Source organism: Meriones unguiculatus, chromosome 6, assembly GCF_030254825.1.
Source record: "Meriones unguiculatus strain TT.TT164.6M chromosome 6, Bangor_MerUng_6.1, whole genome shotgun sequence".
In the NCBI taxonomy this organism is placed as follows: Eukaryota; Metazoa; Chordata; class Mammalia; order Rodentia; family Muridae; genus Meriones; species Meriones unguiculatus.
The window spans coordinates 117,324,959-117,332,163 of NC_083354.1; positions in this window are offsets into that span (position 1 = coordinate 117,324,959).

The window sequence follows — 7,205 nt, forward strand, 5'->3', positions numbered from 1 at the left end:
TTGTAGATTTGAGTTATGATCTGGACACGATTGCAAAGGAAATCTTAATAAATATGTTAAGTTTTATTTCATATATATGTGAGTGTTTTATTGTGGAAACGTCGCCAAGCATTTTGGTCCCATTTTTCCCAGAGAAACTTGACAGCCTGAAGAATAGGGAAGCCAGGAGGAGGGGAGAACAAAACCCAAAGCCACATCCTTGAACTCTTTTGTGTGTTTAGAACAATGTCTAGTTGAAATCAAACAATATTGCTGCTAAATATGTCTAGAATAGTCCTTGGTGAGGGCTCATGCTTGATGGAAGGCTGCACCAGAAGAGGTGTTGGGAGACGTGATGAGAGCGCCCAGCGCTGCAGTGCAGGCAGCGGGGCGCAGTAAGATACTATATCTTTGCAATAATCCTGTCATCGCCCCCGGCAGGGCTGCAGCTTTAAAATTCCGCGCCAGCACCCTGTGAGCTGAGAACAAAAGCCCGGCCAGGCCGGGTGGGCGCAGCTCGAAAAGGAGAAGTCACGAAGTCTGGTGCTGTGGCCAGGTTTCCTGCGGAGGCCGAGGCGTGGCTGCGCCTCCGGGAGGGGACCGGAGGGGACGGGAGGGGACGGGAGGGGACGCGCGCCGCTCGGCAGGCTGCAGCGCTGGCTGGCCCGCGGCCAGGGAGCCCGACGCCAGCGCGGCCCGGCGGTGGGAGCGGTCGCTGCTCCGGGACACAATGGCATTATCTCGGGCCAGCCGCGGCTGCAGAAACGCGCTCTTCCTGTCCTTGCCCCGCGGCACAAACTGTCCGCCTGGCGCTCGCCGCCCCGCAGGGCAGAGACGGCGGTAGCACTTTTTCCCTGGGAACTGCAGACGCTGCAGCGCCGCAGGCCATTATGCTCACCCCACCCCTGAAAGAGGCGCAGTCCAAGGCGCATGCAGAGGGCCCTGGCTCTCAGAGCAGCTGGCAGGGTCCGCCTGGGTGCCGCTTGCTCGCTGCAGCTGCCTGGAGAAGGGGAGTGCTGATCCAAGGAGCCTTCCGCAGCTCCAGCATCTTGCATTCTCTTTCTCACCGTAAGAGTTTGTTTAAGGCAAGGTCCTTCTGTGTTGCCTATACTGGTCTGGAACGTGCGACCCTCTAGCCTTGACCTTACTTCTGCAGGAAAAGTGGACGACTGTGACCCAAAACGCTTAACTGTTCTTGCCTAACTATCAGCTCTCAGGGTATTTTTGAGGTGGATCCCAGGCCCTTGCACCTGCTATCTCTCCATCACCAAGCAGTTACGACCTTCTTAGCAAACCCACTTTTAGCATATTTGATTGAATTATTTTCAAAGCTAAGGTGTTCTTAAGCAAGGCCATGGATTAAACTGTAAACATTTTCTCTCCTTGCCCCCAACCCCTGCCAAGATTTCTGTGTAGCTCTGGTTCTCTTGGAAGTCACTCTGCAGAACAGGCTGGCCTCAAACTCAGAGATCCCTGCTTAAACGGTAAACATTTTTAAAGCCATTCAACCCACTTAGCAGCAATGTGTCAAAAAGACTAAGAGACGAAGTAGAATTGTTTTTTTTTCTTTTTAATTTTAAAAATTATTTTATATTCTCAGGGTTGGCATATTTCAGTGAGGTTATATGCACATAGGACTGGCCTGTGCCAGAAAGTTTGAGACTTTGAAGCCCTCTGCTCTCAGAAGTCAAGAGTTTAATCTGACAGTTACCAGAAATGCTCTCAAGCCTCTGCTTCTGGGTCAGCAAATTATTGGCAAGCTGATGTTCACCGGAGCCAGGGCTTGGCAGAAGGTGTTGTTCACAGAAAGAGGTTTGGGAAGCTTGGCTTGAGGGAGAAACACAACTCTCTATGGTAAGATACTTGCTTCGTGCTTCTGGGAATTCCTCTCCGTGCAGAGCAACCTGGTACTAGATAGAGGGTGAAAGCTTCTCCAAATGGCAACATGCATAGAGTCCCAGCTGATGCAGAGAGGATTGTTGGAATACAGGAGTTTGAGGCCTTCCTGGGCAAAATGACAAGCCTCAAAAATAAACTCAGAGGCCAGGTGTGGTGGTCCCAGGACTCAGGAGGCAGAGGCAGGCGGATCTCTGTGGATTCAAATCCAGCCTGGTCTACAAAAGCCAGTCCAGGACAACCAAGGTTCTCTTAAAACCAACCAACCAACCCTCCCAAACAAACAAACAAACCCAACTCAGAGATCCATCTGCCTCTGCCTCCCGAGTGCTGGGACAAAAGGCATGCATCACCACTGCCTGGCTGCTATTTGTCTAAATTTTCATGTGAACACATTTTAATTCTTTTGTATATGTATGTATACATATATATGAATGCAGTATATTTACATATATATTCGGGGGTGTGACCTATGGGTTATACGGTAACTCTTTATTCAACTTTTGAGAATTTGATAGACTGTGTTCCAAACAAACAGCTTCATTTTCAAGTGCCATTTGGATTTATCCACATCCTCACTAGCATTTTTGACAGGTATTTTAAAATTATTATTATTATTATTATTATTATTATTATTACCACAGTTTGCTCTTGACTTGTTACCATAACCTGCTTGCAAAGTCTTTAGATCCCTGCCCCTGGCCTTCACTTAGGCTAGGTTCTAATAACACAGTTTCTCCAACACTTTCTCCTGTTTTCCACCCAACTCCTTAAAGACTAAGCCTACAGGATGGGAAAAAAGCATTTGAAAACCAAATCCCTCAACTAGGAACTCACATCCAGAATACAAAGGAACTGAAGAACTCAGCAGCAAAAGAGTAGTAATAATTACCATAGTAGGGATGAAAGTAGGCAAAGGATCTGAAGATGCATTTCTCAAAAAGAAGACACACAATCTTCTTTTTGTAACCGTCAAGGGGAAATTCATAATAGAGACCATTTCACCTGTATTAGAATGGATATCAGTTATAAAGCGAAGAAGAAATATTTGCTGGTGGGGATGCAGAAAAGAACTCCTACGTTAGTGGTGTAAGTTACTGTAGTCACAAAGGAAAATGCTACAAAAAAGTACTCAAACAAAAACAAAAACAAAAAAACCTAAAGTTGATTCAGTATATGATCCATCGAGGAATGTGACAGCATTTTCTCAAAGGATATAAAGTCAACATATCAAAGATCTAGTCTGGAACAGACATGGACAAGAGCAGAAATCTGAGTGATATGCTATATGAAACACTATTTATAAGAGAAAGATGTGTCCCTTCCTTTTTATGTAGTGCTTGGGCCTGAACCCAGGGCCCTGTGCATGCTAAATACACACTCTAGCTACCTCAGATGTATGGCCAAGATATAGCATCTATTAATGGATTTTAAGAATGCAGTATATAAACAAGGAATAATTTCAGCCCCAAAAGAGAGGTACTCTGTTTTTTTGTGGCAAACATAGATGGAAGTCATAATCTTATGCAAAACAAGCGAGAGACACAGATATACAAATGCTACATTCTACTCATCTGTTAAATAGAAGTTGCTTAATGGGTACAAGGTTAACCACAGCCAGAGAGGAGGCAGGTACCCACACTGGACACAGACTTATACAGACACAGAGACACAAATCCTCCCTTAAGCTGCCTCTCAAATATTCGGTCATAGCAGTAATAATGACTCAGTGGTTAAAGGGCGGTGACTGCTCTCCTAGGGGACCTAGGTTCATTCAGTTCCTAGCACCTGCGTGTTGGCTCAAAACTATCTGCAATTTCAGTTCTAGGGAATCCAATACTTCTAACCTCTCTAACTAGGCATGCATGAAGTGTGCAGAAATACATGCAGGAAAAACACTCATATACAAAAAGTAAAGAAATCGAAAAATATTTAAATCCACCCACCTTGTTCAAGCACAAGTGATGCTTTTGCAAAATGTTCATAAATGCTTATAGGGCTTGGTGGAACATTCCTGTGATCCCAGCACTCAGGAACGCTGAAGCAGGAAATCTCAAGTTCAAATCCAGGCTGAGAAATTGTATCTCAAAGAATTTTGGAAAAATTATGAAGGTTAGCTACATGTAATGGCACACACACACCAGCACTTCGGGGCAGAGACAGGAGGGTCTTTGTGAGTTCTATGCCAGCCTGGTCCGGAACACAGAGCTACATAGTGAGACCCTATCTCAAAAATCAAACCAGAATGGAAACAAAACCAAAGAATTTTGAATACTTATTCAAATTCAGTATTTCAAGAAGTCATTTTTTTTTTTTCAGTTAGAAGGGGACTTAGCTATTTTTTTTCTTTAGGTAAATCAGAATAAATGAATCAGCAATAATATCTTAAATAGTATCTTTTAACATTTTCTTGCCCAATGTAAATAATTTGTTTCAAAAGGATTACCTCTGTTGTCAGGAAAGTTTTTGTTGTTGTTGTGTTGTTGTTTTTGTTTGTTTGTTTTAATCATTCTGCTGAGAAGGCTTCCTGGTAATCAGGGAGGCCCTCTGTGCATCTCTTGCATCTCTGGATGATCTAACTTGAGCAAAGGTGAGGACAAGGGCACTCACTCAGCATGGCACTCACTCAGCATGGAGGGGGGGGGCAGGGGAGCTAAGGAAACAGAAGGACACAGGGGAACTGAGCAGGGAGGGCACTCACCAAAGCTGTTGTTCTCAGTTTGTCTGGCTCCGGAAAGGTGAAAAACAGCAGCCATCATCTGACCTGCCTGGAACAGAGAGGAACAGACAAAACTACAGCCCTTTGCTCACGCTTGTGTATACATTTAGTTGGTGGTAAGTGCATTCTCATGGTTATATTGAATCAGCTGCCCAGCTCTCTCACAATGATTTTCCTTCCCAAATGGAAGCTGTTTCCATTAAACACTCACTCTTCCTTCTAGAGCCCTCATTCCACTGACTCCCCAAGTCCCTCATATAAGCAGTCACCACTTTGGTTTATTTCCCTTAGGACAATGTCTTCAAGGTACAGCTTGATGCATTTTTATCAAATTCATCACATCTTGTAACTTGAGCCCCAATCAAGAAACTTGACTTTTCAGGGTCAGGCAAGATGGCTCACTAGGTAAAGGAGCTTGTTGCAAAGCCTAATGGCCTGGATCCAATCTCTGAGTCCCTCACCATAGGAGAGAACTCACCCCTTCAAGTTGTCTTCTGACCTCCATCATGTGCTCTGTGGCATGTGCAACCCGACAATGCAGTTTCACAGAAGTCCCCTAGAACCTGCATTTTGGTTTGCTTCTACCGTGCTAGGAAGACCAGGCGGACTGCCACGTCCCTAATCAAGGAGGATGGGGAAGGCTGAAGTTTCTACTTCTCTTCTTTCTAATACAAGAAGCTGTATGTTTTGAGTTTCTCATGTTAGGCTTTCCCTGGCTGTCAAAGAAGAGCCCACAGATCAAATGTAGTTTTTCCGAATGCAGGGCCAAACCGAATTCAACAAAGGCCAAGAGTCGGTCTGCGAGCTGTACTCAGGTGTAGCTGAAACAGATTGTCTTACAGAGCTGAATCATTTTCTGTGTTTCAGAACATGCAGATGGGCACATGAACAGCCTGGGTGACACATAAATGCAGCTCAAATTCGATCCATCTTGATTGGTTTGGGAAACACACCTGTTATACTCCTCGATTACCAGGCAAATGCCTCAGTCTAAACTCCCGCTTTCGTGACTCGCCGAGGTAGCCTCTTGCCTCAGAAGCCTCCCTGGAACCTTCATGCCAGGAGTGCGGCATATTCTGGACACATTGCGCTGGACTGTGAGTCGGTGCCAGACAGTTATCCCTGGGTCCTTCCGCTTATTGTATGCATAACTCGGCAGTTCCACACAGCACCCTCTATAAATGCCTGTTGAGTGGGCATAAGTAAATTACTGCCCCCCTCCCAGGCACCCAGTTTGCTTTGGAAGTTGAACTTTCTGGTTTGAAAACTCTTCTTCCTTGGATAAATCACTTCATTTCTTTTTCTGGGACGTTGGAAAATAAAAGGATTTGTCCCAATATCGACCCGATGGGAAGGGTTTCTTTAACCAAACGTCTTGGCAACTTTTGATTAAATAGAAGTCTTGTGTAATCATCATAAGAGTTGATGTACACACGTCATCTTCATATTTAAAGATTGAGAGAAATTATTTTAAAATCTATATTTTTAGCCAAACCATATCTCTTGATCTAGACACAAATGACCTCCCAGTTCCATTAAAAAGAAAGAAAGAAAGATCTAACATTGAATGCTTGTAATCTCAGCACTCAGGAGAAAGAGGCAGGAGGATTGCCGGATCAGGCAGGAGTTTGAGATCAGTCAGGTATACAAGGCTACTTTACAGCTAGCCAGGGTTACATAGTGAGATCCTGATTCAAAAGGTCAAAGAAAATAGTGGCAAATAGTAATATACATATATGTACTCCAATGTACATGTATACACATTTATGCACATATAATATTGCATGAAAGAAACATACACCGTCCTTCCTTCCTTCCTTCTTTCCTTCCTTCCTCCCTTCCTCTCTCCTTCCCCCCTTCCCTTCCTTTCATTCTTTCTGAGACAGAGTCTCATATGTAGCTCTGGCTGTCCTGAAACTCACAAGGACCCAACTACCCCTGTCTCCCAAATACCAAGATTAAAGGCATATGTCACTATGCTCAGCCGGTTTTGTTGTTGTTGTTGTTGTTGTTGTTTCCTTTCAAACACACAAACTGGGGGCAGAAGAGATGGTCAAGTAGTTAGGAGAGCTTGCTCCTTTTGTAGATGATCTTAGTTCTAGTCCCAGATTAAAAAAAAAAAAAAAAAAAAAAACTGTAACTCTAGCTCCAGGGAATCTGGTACCTCTGAACTCCATAGGCACCGTGCTCTCATGTGCATGCAGGCACACACACACACACACACACACACACACACACACACACATACATGCATACATACATACATACACTCAGGAAACTAAGCTGACAGCAGAAACAGTACAGTAAGATGGCTGGACACTGATTCATTTGCACTTGACATATTTTACAGATATTAGGGATTGTCAGACATAGCCTTTACTTTTTCAGATTTTTGATAGAAAGGAAATGATACAGAATTCACACAAATGGAGAAAGGAGGCATTTCCCTTTGACATGGTGTTTTATTTGCATATATGAATTATAAAATAATGGGCTTCATAATGAAATTTTCACAGACGTATATGCTGTACTTTTGATGGTTGCCAGGCCTTTTTCTTCCTGTATGTTTCTCTCAGTACCTTCTATGCTTTACCTGGTGCCCTGCTGTGAT